General features: G+C 47.9%; 2 non-coding genes across 2 annotated transcripts; one reads left to right on the forward strand and one right to left on the reverse strand.

Annotated features, from left to right (window-relative positions):
- Window positions 1–9,483: 9,483 nt before the first annotated feature.
- On the forward strand, window positions 9,484–9,557 carry TRNAT-AGU. The gene has a single exon. It is a non-coding gene; the product is annotated as a tRNA-Thr (tRNA).
- Window positions 9,558–12,472: 2,915 nt separating this feature from the next.
- On the reverse strand, window positions 12,473–12,544 carry TRNAV-AAC. The gene has a single exon. It is a non-coding gene; the product is annotated as a tRNA-Val (tRNA).
- Between the last annotated feature and the right edge of the window lie 3,616 nt (window positions 12,545–16,160).

A 16,160-nucleotide genomic window follows, 5' to 3' on the forward strand; every position in this document is an offset into this window, starting at 1 on the left:
AGAGATTCCCTCCTTCCCCATCACTCCAGAACTGTTACATTTTGGCTTCTCTGTGCAGAGTTTATTTTCATCACATTCTATCCCTCCACTTCTCAAAATGTCATATGAGGAAGAGTTCTCAGCTGTCTGTGCTTGGAGATGATGCTTTGATTTCTTTCCTCCTATAGCAGAGTTGCTATGACTGGAGATGAAAGTGTCAAAGACCTGGAAGGGGAATTTAAATTGATCCCAAACATAGTGTGATTATTTGGCGTTTAAATACCAGGTTTCATCTATTGGTAAAGCCACTTCTGGCAAGAGGACTATTTTGTCCCCCATTATGGGGCTGCTGGGATACTTACAATTTTGTAAATAACATAACTGACTATTGAGAGAGTGCTGAGTGAAGCTGCTTTGAATGGATCAGAGGAGAATGTGATGGGAGAATCTCTTGTCCTGATTCTAAATAATCAGATGTAACCTGCTCTGGAATGTCTCTTGATACTTTCATTGTCATGTATTCTGTCTCTCTGTGATGTGGGTTTCTCTCTTTCCTGAAGGCTGTTTGCTCACCCAATTGGATATTAGTTCAGTTCGATAGGACGTAGCTCAGATTTCTTGGAGTATTGAAGACAAATGACCATTTCCTAAAGTCCTCATTTGTCACTTCAGCTTTGCTTTTTCCCCACCCCTCCATGATGACATGGAGAAAGTTCAAGTGCAGTTCTGTCAACAGTGGAGAACTCTCCAATTTACTGCACACGCTAACAAAGAAACAGCAGTGATTTAAAATCTCCTTTCGGAAATGGTGAACAACAACAGAACCCCAACTAACTGAGGGAAGTGCATATGATCACAGTGGAGTTCAATTATTTAAGTCAGTATTTTCTCAGATGATTTGGGGAGAGAATTCCACATTAAGTGATTTTTAACTTGGCAAAATACCCATGTATTTGGTTCCTGAAGCATTTTGTAACCCATGCCCCACAGAAGATCTTTCCTATTCGGAATGCTCCCTTCATGATGCAGATGTTGAGGAAAGAGAAGTGGTATTTTGTTCAATTTATCCTTAATAGATGCTGAAAAGGTGTATAAAATGAAATCAATGTTGGAAATCTAATAGCAGCAGAAAAATAGCTCTTTTTAAATAGAAATTCTAGCTCTGGTAACGAAGATTCTGATCCCGGCCTGTATCCAGTCCCTTGCTGAGTCACCAAATTAAAGAAAAGCTGGGCATGTTTCCGGAAGCCATTGCTTACGACACTGCTGAGATTTTGAGTGGTTTTGTAAAGGATTCTACTTCTGAGAAGTGTAAATTTACCCTAAAAAGGGCAAGGAAACAAAGGGCGTCAGGAATGTATGTTTTTTCGGATGAGGCAAGAAAAGGGAGCAGCATTGTCCCCCTTGGGTAGCCCCTGTTCAATTGCAGGTCAGAAAGCAAAACTCTCCTGCAAGAATATCCAAAAAAGATTGTGTTTCACTTCACTTCATAAGTACAGTTGTGTGGCAATTAAATGATGACCCTAAAATTTCATAAAAGCAAAGAACGCTGAACAAACAAGTGTGGGAAATACGGCTGTATCTGAGAAAATGGCTTGGAATGAAGGAAGACCAAAATTGATCGGTCGAGAGAAAAGGCCCTGTTTCCCCCTAGTTTGGAACGTCTCTCACAACTACTGGAATAGAAAAGCTAAACAAATGGTGCTCTATTGTTGCAAAGAATACTGAAATGAGGCCATTTTCTCCAGATAAAAGAAAATGGTCATGTCAGGAGTGGGATTTGAAACCACGTCTCTATGCAGAAACCAGAACACCCAAGAGAGAGGAAAAAAGAGTCTTAAAACTGGCACTTTGGACCAGTCCCAAATCCTAACGCTACAAAGAATGTGACTTATCAACCCTAGTTTTCATCATATTTGATGACACTCTTTAGGGAGGCCAAGATGGCACATCTCTTTCAACTCCTAGAGACCTTCTCCAGCACAGCTGATTTTTAGGCACACTCACCCGGACCTAAATTTACACGTTTCCTGGAGTTCCATGAGTTCTGCAGTGTTGGAATCTCCCTGCTCACGTTTTAAGTGAACAAAAGATGGGTGCTGGCATTCGGAGACCCTCAAAATCCTGCCCTGCGGGCCAGACAGTTAAGCAACCAGCATCCACAACCTCTACCATGATAGCATCCTGTCTGGCAACAACTCACTTATCAATAGCTGGGGTCTGAAATCCTCATTTCTTTGTTGTTCTATCACTGTAGTCTCCACTTTCCTATTGCTTGTCTGTATAATCTCTGTCTGGTTCTGTGATTGTTTCTGTCTGCTGTATAATTAATTTGTTGGGTGTAAAGCAATTAAGGTAGTGGGGTATAACTGGTTAGATAATCATGTTACAATATGTTAGGATTGGTAAGTTACATTTCAGTAAAATGATTGGTTAAGGTATAGCTAAGCAGAACTCCAATTTTACTATATAGTCTGCAGGTTCAGGTACTGACAACAGTGGCTGCCTTTTAGCCAGAGCTTTTAATCAGGGCAATACATTGATCCTGTAAAATCATTTCCCAGCCGTAGTCCATCACCCACATTCCTTAGGGCATTGGGCCACCATGTGGACGTGGTGCATTATTTCCCTCCTCAATTTCACACAGAGACACAATTTCCTTTGCACCGATCCATGAACAGCAAAACCTCCCTGTGTCTCTTGTCTGAGCCAGCGCATTCGATTCCATTGACACCTTCTCTCCTGCAATGGCAATGGTCATGCAGACGGGACGAGGCCACCTTCACCTCTGACAGTGAGATATTGGATCAGCTCTTTCTTTATGCTGCTGTTGTTAGTCCATGAAACATCAGGGATGGATGCAAGGCTGAGCTCACGCACCAACCCCCTGAAACATTTCAGTGCCCCAGAGAAATCCTGACTCCGGCTATTGGCATGATCTGGTGGAGATTTGAATAGGAACTGGACGGTCTGAATTGTCAGTGTGGGGAATGAACAACAATCTATAGCAATGTCGTTAACCACATACACACGCTAATCATGCTCCAGCCGGAAGGGAAATGGGCAGGAACTCTTGCTAAAAGGCAGCCACTGTTGTTAGTACCTGAACCTGTGTAGGGACACCCAAGTGGGTATCGAGTCCATTGCCTTAACCAGGGTAGTCGATTATTTTATCAAGATTCAAATTTCTTGGTCAAGGTATAATCAATGTATAGACCCCAGAGAAAATAATACACTGATGCTAATGAGAAGAATATAGAAATATTTTGCAGTCACTATGGGCATAACTATGATTGTTTTGTGTTTCACTCTTTATATATGGCACCACCTTCCTTCCCTTTCGACTTCTAGTTTACCAAGGGTAAAACTAAACATCTCTTCAGATACCAGGGAGTGTTTGTGTTCATTCCTGCTAGCTACACAGGGATTTGATGTAGCTGCTTTCAATCCTCTGGCTCTGCGGGATAAGTAACATTTCAGGCTGTCACTGAACTGAAGGAGGGAGATCCTTTTTTGACAGGTTACGCCTCCTCTTAAAGGTGTTTATCTGGCAGCCTTGGTTCCCAGGTCTCTCCCGAGGGAAGAAAGTTTCTGTGCAAAATACCAAACCTTTTAACAGAGCGGAGGGAAAGGGAACGCCACATGATGAGGCCAATATGTACCACAACATGATTCTTTTATGTGGGATGACTCTGAAAACTGACTGATATGCACTCTCTTGTGTTTGAAGAGATGTTTATTTTTGAACTTGGGAACCTATAATGATGAAGCAATGTTATGGATAGTGACACTGCGATTGAAGGGTGATTTAAGGTTGTAAAATTGTTAAAAACACTGAGCTTAAACGTGAACTGCCTGGTATTAAAGGCTGGTTTCCCCACGTCGGTTCCATAAGCTCTGCTAGAAAGGCCCTGGGTTCTCTCCTGCCTCGGTGGGAACTCGAGGAATCGTCCCCTGCTGCTCTTGGCTCCAGGCTGATTTTTCTGGGGAGGCGTGGAATTGATATGTTTGCTGTTGAGAAGGGAGCCAGGCCAGTTCTCAGGGAACGAGAACTTCCAGCATCTGCCCAGCCCAGCCCAGCCCAGGCTACTGCCCTGTCCCAGCCTCTGTTCCCCTGGGGCCCTGCATGTTTGACTCTAGAGCAGGCCGGGAGCAGAGGACAGAGGACACCTGGGCTGGGCAGATAGGAGGAGTTTAGCAAGTGGAAATGGTAAAACCGCAGTGAATATTACCTTGGACTCGACGGCCTTTCTCCATTGGTCTGTCTGCTTTGGGGCAGGGACAATGACATGTCCTGCTGCATTCGTCATTTCAAAGGGCGGTTTAGGATTTTCATTCTCAGACACGGTGCACAAAGCAGGACTCAACCCAGGGTGCAAACGAAATGAGCCACTCACAGGTTCTGGCAGCCACAATGAGCGTTTGGTGTGAGAGCTCAGACCTGCCCCTGTCCCAGAGGGAGGGGGGGTGTCTACAACAGGCTTGGACCACTGATCTATCAGTGCCTAACTCCCAAACTTTCAGTAACTCTATCATCAGTGCCTGTGAGTGTAATTTAAACCATGAGAAAAACCACACGAGGCTAGACCAAAGGCCCATCTAGCTCTGAATCTTGTCCTCTGACAGTAGCCAATACCAGGTGCCCCCAAAGCCACCACTGGGAGTAGAACCCAGGATCACCTGTTTACAAGGCAGGTGCTTTAGCCAGCTAAGCCATGGTGCCTGCCTGGGTGTAAGATATAGTGTCTGCCCACACCTGACTCCCTGCCATCTCCACCAGGACCTGACAAGCTTTCCTTGTGTTTGGATTCTGCAAAGCAGAGGAGCAGGTGACGTTTACCTTGCAAGCTGTGTGTGTGAGTGAATCTTTGGCCAGGTCTGCACTACAAAGTTGTTTCAGCAGAAATATATTGCTCAGGTGTGTGAAGAACACACAACGCTCCCTCGGTCGGCAGCTTGGTGTGGCTGGTGTACACACTGCAATGCCACGTCTGGCGACAAAACTGCCCTGTTTTCGTGACAAAATAAAACCACTTCGATGAGAGGCCTAGAGCTTTCTGCAGCAAACTTACAGTAACAGAGTGCCAGTGTAAATGCTGCTGGTCATTAAATCACCATAACTGGCCTCCGCCAGTATCCCACAATGCCTGCCGTGAACTCACCTGCCCTGCATTCCTGCTAAAGAGGCTGGTCCCCTCCCCTTTCATAGCTCCAGGAAGTTCTGACAGCTGAGCCTGCTGCTCTGCTCCGGCAGCCAGGAGCAAATCACTGCCGTGGAATGCTGCTCTCCGGCCCTGCGAACACAGAGCAGGGAGCGGGAACTTCCATACATGGGGGGGGGGCACCGGCATCCGAACTGTGACACCCCATGACACCCCTTCCCTCCAGGAGGCTCTTACCTTCTAAACAGGGACGGCTGTTTTCTAGTAAAATCACTAAAAGGGAAGGAGAAAACTCGAAAGAGATTCCTCCTGGCGCTCACGTCCGTGAACCCGAATACTCTCTCAGTCCTCAAAGAGAGACCTGGAGAAGGAGACTTGCTGAAGCAAAGCCACAGGGGTCTCTGAGGTTTCCCTGGCCCCTCGCTCCGTCCTGCCTGGCTGATGTCAGCATCTCTCTGTGAGGTCACCACCTCCCCACCACCTTGGACCAATAGTCTGAGGTCCTGCCAAAGGCCTTTGTGATGTCACTGCCACACCCCTCCCTTGCTGTGCCAATGTCCTGCCCCTGGCCAGGCACTTTGGAGGTTTGAGCTACTCCCTGTGGATCACCCCACTCCAGGAGCGTTCGTTCTAGGCAGCAAGCCGGCTAGACAGGAAACATCAGACGCTGCTCCCAATGCTACACTCAGTTTTTCAGAAATTAGTCGACTTTATGGCCAGAAGAGACCATTAGAGCATCTAATCTGACCCCCTGCATATCACAGGCCTCCTGTAGGACACCATAGCTACTTTTGGGGCAAACACATTCTTGAAAGGCATCTAGTCTTCATTAAATGACATCAGGAGATGGAGAATCCACCACTTCCCTTGGTAGCTTGTTCCTGTGGTGAATCATCCTCGCTGTTGAATCTTTGTGCCTTAGTTGTAATATGAATTTGTCTCTTTTCATCTTCCAGCCATTGGGTCTTGTTATTCCTTTCTCTGCTCCTTCAAGAGCCCTTTAATACCCAATCTTTTCTCTCCATTAAGGCACTTCAACACTTCAGTGAAATCACCTTTCAATCTTCTTTTGATCAGCTAAACAAGTTGAGCTCTTTCAGTAGCTCCTAGAAGGCATTTTCTCCGGCCCTCAGAACATTTTGGTGGCTCTTTGCAGCTCTAGCTCCAATTTCACAACATCTTTTTCAAATGAGGACACCAAAACTGGAGGCTCTTCCAGTATCAGTCTCACTGATGCCGTGTCACCTCCTATGACGTTACTGACATAATCTGTAACTGTATAGATCACCGTTGTGACCACTGTTCTATATTTGCAGCCAATATTGTAGAAAGGTTGTCGTGTAAGAGGTCTATGGAGAGGTTCTAATTGGCTGATTATAATGATGCTATCTCTAGATGTGTATCATTTTTGTAGTTGACGTTATGAATACTGGCTCTATGCTGCCCGTATTTCAAACTTGTGCTCTGCTTCCGGGGAACACCCCAGACAAGTTGGTGTCAGTTCTGCCTAGCCTGCTTAATGGCCCATTAAGGACCATCAGCTATACAATCGACCCATTGAGAGAAGGCAGATACACCTTGTGACTCAGCAAGGTAGCAGGGACCTGCCTATGGAGAGAACTCTAAGGTTTTCTATGCCACGTGCTGGATAGAGTGTCCTTGGGACAAAGAAAGCAAAGACCACATGGCAAGAGACTAGAAAAGGCTGATGCCTCGTCTCCATCTTGTCTTCAATCCTGCTTCATACCTCTGGAGGGACTTTGCTACAAACTGAAGCTCTGTACAAAGGACTGAATGACCCATCCCAGCTTTGAATAGACTCCAGAGACTTGATTTGAACCTGCAGTTTATTCCATCACTGTTACAAGCCTGAACCAAGAACTTTGCCATTACTGTATGTGAAGGGTTCAAATCCATGTGCATTTTATATAACAACCTGGTCTATGGATTGTGCCAGTTCTTTCCAGACCCGAAGTCCAGAGTATGGTCAAGGGACCAGAGGCCTAGCAAATAGTGACCAACTAAGAGAAAGCTGGGGTAAACAGAAAGCCTTGCTTGCTAAGATAGGCCTGGTCAGCAAATTGCCAGGTGTTGGAGCTAAGAACTAAATAATTGTGTCTTATTCAGAATTGCAGACTGAACAAAGAATCCCTATTCCTATTGTGTTTGTTTCTTCTCTAGGAGACCTTCTTCCCACAGATCCAACCTTGAGTTTATGAAAAGTTGGCACGTCAGTATAAGATATGGCATCCTTCCACCTCCCTTCCAAGGGACCAATGCCTGCCTTAAGACACACAGAAAACAATCTTTATTGCCATAGACTTTCACTCTTTCTTTGCTTTAACCCCTAGGAATATACCTGTTCGACAATCAAAGGAGTTGCCCCATTCCTATGGATCCCAAATCAGAATTCAACATATATATTTTATACTAATAACATTTTATCAAAGTATTAATGAAATGTTAACTTGCTAACTTGAGACCATGGGTGGAGACATTATCTAATCTGTTAATCATTGGCTAATGTGCTTATCCTGTCTTGCAAAACCTGTCCCGGGGTGTGGATCTGCCTAGCCTGTCACTTTCCCCCACCCATGGAAAATCTATATATTCTATTGTAATTAATTAATTAACAGTGTCTCTGAGCCTAATAAGCCCACTCTGCCAGCACTGTGTGTAATAAAGTCCTATTCTTGACCTCTACACGGTGTAGATTTGTGTCCTTCACAGACACCTGCTGAATAAAGAGGAGATTCAGCATCCATCTTGGCTGAATGTGTCTCCTCTCCCCACAGCTTGGTGATTTTTGAGGAAATGGAGAAGACTGCTGTACATCGCTTGCAAAAGAAACAGGTCTTTTTGGTGACAAGTGTTGAAAGGAGCCATTAGACAAATCTGGAGACAGTAAAAATGCCCCCCAATTGAACTGGCATCTGTGGATGCTGAAGCCACAACACAGAGCACTAAACACTATATGAGAATGGGTGGTGTCAGCAGAGTCTCTACCAAAGCCTTTTCCCACCAGCAGGGGCCTCTCTGTGCACAGAACTCCTGGTAGCGTAATGGCTGCAGGCAGTGGAGAACTCCATTTTGGCATCTCTTTTGTGGTGAACATCTGCAGTGGCTATTAAAAGGTCTCTAGATAGTGATCTTTGGGAAGAGCTGGCTGAAGAACCTTCCTACTAACCAGGAGAGCCTGGCTTGGCCCGACAGTTCTTCCTCGCCAAACCTAGTGTGTCTGTTGGCTCCTTTTTTTGTATCTCTTTTCAGAAAAAGAAAAGATCTGTCAGCAGAATCCTTCTAAGTGCTTGTTCAAGACAGAGAGCCTTCCTTGCAGCTGAGTCTTGGTGCCATGGGGCATGCCTCACTGCAGCACCTCCTGCTGACCATCCTAGCAATTAGCTCTGGTTCACCGGTGCGCCTCCATCTAGTAGCGTCTGGTCACCATCTGTTCTATCATTAGGACCCTTGTTGCTCTCAGGACTTCAGTGTCCTCTTATGGACACAGCCCTCTGGCTGTGCCCCACTCAGTTCTCTCCCCCCTGCTGGGGGGTGGGGATGTTCTCTACCCAGACACTTGCCTCAGTGGCCGGCTGCAGTCCAGGGTGTAGCCACCTGTGTCAGTGGCTACTGAGGCAAAAGGTGTGAACCTCCAACCCTGCCATCTGTTTCCCTGGACCATTTCCCAACAGACCTAGAACCTTCCTCCACCTTTGTATCAGGGCCTTAGTCTGGCAGTAGTCAGCCAGGAGGTCACTCATGCACCCCTTACCCCAGCACTACTCTGATCATGGTGCCCTCCCTGCTTGCTTGCTTGCTTGCTTGCTTGCTTCCTTCATAGCAGCCAATCCTCCCTCCTCAAACTCCAAGGAGTGACTAACTCTTGCTGTGCTAAGCAGCTCTTTATATATGGGCTGCTCCAGCAAGCCTTCTCCTGATTGGCTCTCCCAATAAGCCCTTTCTTGATAGGCTGGGTTCTGCACAGCCTCTTCAAGGCTGCCTTAATCTTTCTCCTGCTTGTTTGGGGCAGACAGCCCACCACACATGGAAAGTGGCAAATGAGAAGTCTGGAGCTGAAGGAAAGGTTACCATGACTCAGAACTGAGCCGAGGTTGCTGTGACTGAAACACAGATCACTAACCATTATATGATCACAGTGACTGGTGGGAGAGGCACATGTTAGAAGCCCTCTGTCTACTCAGCTGTGGCTTTCTGTGCACAGAGAGCCAGACACCTCAAGGTCTGCAAGTCTTGAGGGAAATGGGGAATGTCTATACTTTAGAATTTGCGGGTGTTGACTTGAACCATGAAATGAAACAGTTGCAAATATTTTCTTCAGGCAGGCACCATGGCTTAGCTGGCTAAAGCACCTGCCTAGTAAACAGGAGATCCTGGGTTCAACTCCCAGTGGTGCCTTGGTGTAGGGCTTTTGTCTCCTCTGCTCACATTTTCCTGTGTCTTCCTAGGAAACAGAAGAGGCCTCCCTTGGTATCCAAGTCATTGCTTGCTAAGGAAAAGGCTTCTTTGGAGAGAAGCATTGGAAACAATCAAATCACAAACCTGGAGTTGATGAAAACGCTGCTATGACTGACATTGGCATGGCGGTTGCTTCGACTGTAATTGCTGCAACACGAGAGCCTGCGCCACACATCCTTGTGATTCCCTGGAGATGTTCACACACAGATGTCATGTCACCTTCCTTTTGATTGTCATTGATGAAAAATGGAGCGGTTGGGAGAAAAGTCCCAGAGAGTCGCACCGTGGCTAAGCTGGGTGACTCACCTGCCAGGTAAAGTGGAGTTAGGGATGCAGCTCCCAGTAGTGCCTTAACAAATGTGTCTGCTCTTCCCACCTTTTGGTGAATCTTTTGGAAACAGAGAAGACTGCCTCTGCCTTGCAATGCAAATGCTTGCAAAAGTCAGAAAAACAACTGGTTTCAAGTGTCAGAAGGAGGCACATAAGAAATGTGGAGACAAGGAAAAGGTCATCGTAACTCAACATGCATCCATGGCTCTTGAGGCCAGAACGCAGAGCACTAAGCACTGTACAACCACAGCAAAATCTAAACTTTACACCATATTACACTAGGCAGTTGTTAGGTCAAGCAATTTTCTCATCCTACTGGATGTTACCCTCCTTAATACATAGAATTCCCCCTAAAACCTGGATTACTGTCCTCAGATGACCTTCATTTTCTCAGGATTCCTGCTGCTTCCAGCATAGATGGGGGAGGAGAAAGGCAAAAACATGATGCCACAGTTTCCTATTTTATATCGTTAGTTCAAGTGTCTAGAAGACACTTGCCCAGAAGTGTCTGGGTGGGCTCTGCTGAGTCACTAGGTTGGGGAATCCTCCTGGTGTGGTCTTGTGCAACTGAGTCATAGACTTGAGCAGTCCCCACAGTGCTGTGTTTGGGCATCTATCACTGAATTGGAAATCCCTTAATTACAATTCCTCTGCTGATTTATGGCTGTTGAACACCCTCCTCGGCAGGGGTCGCTAGCAAAATTATAGCCTATTTCAGTAACAACCAGACAGCAAAATGCATAACTTCACACACCCTCATGCTATACATATTTGGACAGAATAACCGATTTCAGCAGATCATGACTTTTCATATGATAACTTACATGGAATGGTTGGTAGGACATATCACAGCCATATATGAATGATGACTATGTGAGCTACAGGGAGCTATTTTGAAGTACATCATGTCACAAAAGCCTCTAGAGACTGGCCTTTGGGAAGAGCTGGCTGAAGAGCCTTCTGAGTAACTGAGAGATCCAGGCTTGGCCCTGCCAGTTTGTGCTTGCGAACTAAACTTGTCCGTTGGGCTCCCTTTTTTGTGTCTCTTTCACAGAAACAGAGCAGAAGTTCTTGGCCAATCCTTGAAAGTGCTTGTTCAAGACACAGAGAGCCTCTGTGCTGGGGCAGGGGTAGGGGTGCAGGAGGTGGTCGGGGGTGGAGGTGCTTACCTCGGGCAGCACAGCTCCCAAAGTGACTGGCACACACTCCCCTCCGGCAGTGGCTCCTAGGCAGTGGGATACGGGGGGCGGGTCAGCTGTGGCGTTTGCACTCAGGGCTGCAGGGATATGCCGGCCACTTCCAGGAGCAGTGTGGCAGGGAGGGAGGGGGCAGAGTGGGCAGGGAGTCGCCTTAGCGCTGCTGGCACATCTCCGTGTATCACTTGGGGAGGCATCAGGTCTCTGTGGGCTGCCTGGGGCAGGGGCAGTGGCCACGGGGGCTCGGGCCACCCCTTTGCCTCCTCTCTCCAGGCTCCCAGCCCATCTTGCCGGCCGACAGGGATTTCAGGGTGCAGCAGCGCAGGGAGCAGGAAGGGCGAACCACAGCGGCTGCCTCCCCCACATGCAGGAAAATGGCTTGACCTACTGGCCCCACGGACTAAGGCACCAGGCCTCCAGCTTGCCCCATTTGACCCAATGGGTTGATCTTGTGGCCAGAATTATTTGCAGTCGGGATTTCCCCCAACAGTGCCCCACAGGGGTCCAGGGTCAGCTCCAGCACAGGCCACACAGGAAGGCTTAATGCTCGAGCTGCAGCACATGCTGGGCAGGCTTAAGGCCGGGCTCCCCATGGCAGGAGAGAAGAAGAAGACTGGGCCCCTGGAGGGGCAGGCTGGGGCTTCCTGGATCCCATTTGCTCACAGCCAGCGCCCTGCCCCCACTCCCATGTCATCAATGGCGCCCCCAGGTCAGCCAGAATGGAGCAGCGGTTTTCACTGCACCAAATCCACTTATGGCTTACAGGCAATTCCCAACCACCTCACAGCCCACCATGTCGGCCAGAAAAGAGCCCACTCAGCCTCGCCATTGCTGCTTTTCCTTCCCTCCAGAACCCCGCTTCTCCTGGGCTGCAAGGAGCCATCCCTGGGAAGCCAAGAGGCAGGCACAGGATTCTGCCTCCCAGCAGCCAACCGCACCTCCTCAGGCTTTGCAGAACGAATGGTGGTGCTCTACTAACCCCATTTAGCCGCAATGATGTGCTTAGCTTCTGCCCTGCCTTCCTCAGCTCGACTTTCCTCTTTGCCCCATTCCTGCCTCACTTCCTCCTTTGGCAAGTCACGCAGAGGAGGCCAGCAGGAAGAGCCGGCCTTCACCGCCAACCTCCAACAGCAGAGGAGGCCAAGCCACAAGCCTCCAAAAGGTGACACGCCGCACTCCTCTAGGTTCTCCAGCCTGACACCAAGGTGCTTTCTCCACTGCTGTCAGCACCCTCTGTCATGCGGGGTTGGAGTTATCCCAGGACAGGCCAATAGGAGAAGGAGGCGGCCTTCCTGAACAGCAAGGGGATCTGGGAAAAGGAAGCCAGCATGTTTCTGCCTGGTTTTGAACCAGGGACCTTTGCGTGTTAGGCAAACGTGATAACCACTACACTACAGAAACTCCATCTACTTGGTTGTTGCTCACCCTAGCACAGACCGATGGACAAACCTGGAGAAAGTGGTGACAGCCCTTCAATAGGTCAGCTGGCAGAGCAGAGGACTGGAGCCGCGGCTCAGGAAGTTGTCCTTACGTCGCCCTTGTGACTCCAGCTTGAGGGAGAGCTTGTTTTTCTTCCCCTTGCTGACAAAGAGCAAGAGAAGAATGAAAGGTCAGGTGGGCCAACTCGGTGCAGAAGCCCATGCTGCCTTTTCCTGCTGCATAGCCTGAAATGAGGGACTCGTGGCAGTTAAAGGAACTGCTGAACTTTCAGAAAACATCCCACCCGTACACAAAGGGGGATAGAAGAGCCTGTTAGTCTAGCACGCTCCCAACTGAACTACTTCAGCAGCTGCTCAGTTTCTTTTTGGCCTCCTGCTTTTCTGTCTGGGATGTTGTTGTCAGCTGTGGCACAGAGAAAGGACCTCATTGCGAGCGGCCCATGAAGACAAGATTCACTTTTGCCTTCCTTGCTCGGCTTTACTTGCTTCCTCGCCCTATTCCTGCCTCAGTTCCTGCGTTACCTGAAGGCGACGGGGGGCCAGCAGTACCAGGAGGAAGTTGGGCAGCTAGACCCTGGTGGCAAAAGTCCTGCCGCCACTTGCCACCCCACTCTCTTCTCCCAGCGTCACATATTGGCCACCAGGGACTTGGGGCCCAGCAGTGCAACGGAAGGCAGTGGACAGAGCCACCCTCGCCTTCAAGCTCCGGCTCATTAAACCACATCTTCAGTCGCTGATGGCTAATGAGAGACAGACATTGCTTTGCTATTTTAGCACTTGGAAATGCCATTGGTCAGTCATTGGATCCCTGTAATACTGTTACAGAACAAATGAACATAGAATCTCAGTGTGACAGTCTATACCTTTGGGGGAGCGGCTGTAACCCCCATAATCCTCATTTTCATATCATTGAGATCTTACATATAGAGCATGATAGAGGCATAAATATAGATTGGAACATGAAGTGATGGGAGTTACCGTGCAAGGCGAGAACCAGTGTTGAAGGCTAATTCAGTCAGGGTGGATGTGGTCCTCTCCCCATAATTGATGGGGAGGTGTCAATACCAAGAGAGGGAAAATTGCTTTGTCGTGAGCCAGCTACTCCCAGTCCTTATTCAAGCTCAAATTAATGGTGTTGTTTGCAAATCAATTGTAACTCTGCAATTTCTCTTTGAAGTCTGATTTTGAAGTTTTTTTGAATGGCTACTTTGAATTAGTGGGTGTGAATGTGTAAAGGTGGTATTGACTATACAAGTCCCATATGGTCTCGTGATTTGAATTCCTGTTTTTCACCCAGATGACCTGGGTTCAGTTCCCAGTGTGGGAACAGTGCAGAGCTTTTCCTCAGAGGGGAGGCAGGAAATAGAAGGAATGGGAAGGGATCCTGCCAGCAGGGGAGTTGGACAGTGTTGGAAGGGGACCCCAGAAGTGGGGGTGGGGCAGTGGTCTGGGGGGAGATGAGGGAAGGATCCCAGCTCTGTGGGAAGTTGACATTCTGGAGAGCACAGGCCTGGCATGGGGGGTGGGAAGAGTGAGTGTGTCCCTCTAAACTCACCACCAGCAGGCTTGGAAGAATTACGTATTTGTTGGTAAATGTCAATTTCTGTGTAAACGCAGAACCCAATGGCAAAATCTTTCCATCGATAATAATCAAAACTAACAGATGGGCAAAGTAAGAAACATGTTGCTTGAGAACTTATCCTGTTCTAATACTCTAGGGTTCCCTTTTGCCTTAGGCACCACCACGTGGGCATTTCATATCCCTCCTCATTTTCACACAGACACACAATTTCCTTTGCACAGATCCATGAACAGCAAAACCTCCCTGTGTCTATTGTCTGAGCCAGGGCATTCGATTCCATTGAAACTTTTTCTCCTGCAATGGCAAAGGTCAGACAGAGGGAATGCGTCCACCTTCCCCCGGCAGTGAGATATTCACTCCCCTCTTCATGCTGCTGTTGTTATTCCATGAGTTATCAAGGATGGAATAAAAAGCTGAGTTTACTCCAGGGTGAGGAAAGAAAGGAGCCACCAATGCCCTCAAAAATCTCAATGCCCAGAGAAAACCTGCCTCTGTTATTGGACTCCCAGAGGTGCTGGTAATACAATGGGAAAAGGGACTGTCTGAATTGCCAGGGCAGGGAATGAACAATCTACAGCAACATCATTAACCACAAACACACCCTCATCATGCTCCAGCCAGTAGGGAAATGGGCAGGAACTCTGGCTGTTCAGCCATGGCCACACGTACAGAGCTGCACAGCAGTGAGTGTGCTGGGGAAGCTGGTCTGAGCAAACAATTTGTAATGACCCTTCAGTGAGAACAGAACCAGAGTGTAGAAAGGCCCCTGTGTTAAGTGGTTGTGGCTGAGGCCTTAGGTAGCTGGGTTAGAAAACCATGGGTGTCTTTCTGTGAAGGTTTGATCCTTGCCAGCTAGGCAAGGCTGGTGTGTGGTGTCTCCATGGCTGTACTTTCAAGGTCTGATCACAACAGTGCCATAGGGAGCCAAGCCTAGACATATTCAGAGGCTAAGGCCAGGTCAATGTTTCAAACAGTGAGTCTATGCTGCTGCAGCTCAGTAATGGAGATGCTCTGTGCCAGAGTTTCTCAAACGTCCTTTCACTACAACCTCCTTCTGCCAAAATAACTTAATACGTAGCCCTGGAAGAGAGACCAAGCCCCTCCACTTGGGGGGGCAGGGGGGAGTGCCAAAGACTGAGCCCCAGTGGGGAGAGAGCAAAACCAAAGCCTGAGGGATTCAGCCCTGGGTTGGGGGGCTCAGACTTTTGGCTTCAGCCCTAGGACCCAACAAGTCTAATGCCAGCCCTGGTGACCCCATTAAAACAGGGTCACGACCCACTTTGCGGTTCTGACCCACAGCTTGAGAACCACTGCTCCATGCTGAGGGGGGAGAGTTTTCCTGTTGGTGTAGTCAATCCACTTCCCCAGGAGGTGGCAGCTCTGTCATGGGGAGAAGCTATAGCAGTGGGGGTGCAAGCTGTGGTGTTGACCACATTTAAGAAGTTTAATCAAACCCCATTTTTAAAACCACCTGTGGTCTGGGAATGGCAAAGGAGCTCGATGAGGCAGGGTCTGTCCTTCAAAGTCCTGGAGATCACGATTCCATACTCCTGTTATAATGGGGGTACAGCTCAGTGGTAGAGTGTTTGATTGCAAATCAAGTGGTCCTTTGTTCAAACCCAGGTGCCCTCTTAAAAAAAAAAGAAAAAAAATTTCTTCTCCATTATGTTCAGGAGCTCCACCATATGAGGATGCTTGAAATGAATGTGAACACTCAACATTTTGCTGTCCAAATGCATAAAAACCTAGCACACCTGTCCATCAGCTGAAATCAGTTCCAAGCCTCTAAGTGTCTAGTTTATGTTTTCATCAGTTAAACAAAGGGATCATTCCCTGAAGCAGAGCACAAGTTTGAAATACAGGCAGCATAAAGCCAATATTCATAATGTCAACTACAAAAAATGATACACATCTAGAGATAGCATCATTATAATCAGCCAATCAGAACCTCTCCATAGACCCCTTACACGACCACTTCTCTGTAATATTGGCTGCA

This window comes from Mauremys reevesii, linkage group 14 (assembly GCF_016161935.1).
Source record: "Mauremys reevesii isolate NIE-2019 linkage group 14, ASM1616193v1, whole genome shotgun sequence".
Lineage (NCBI taxonomy): Eukaryota > Metazoa > Chordata > Testudines > Geoemydidae > Mauremys > Mauremys reevesii.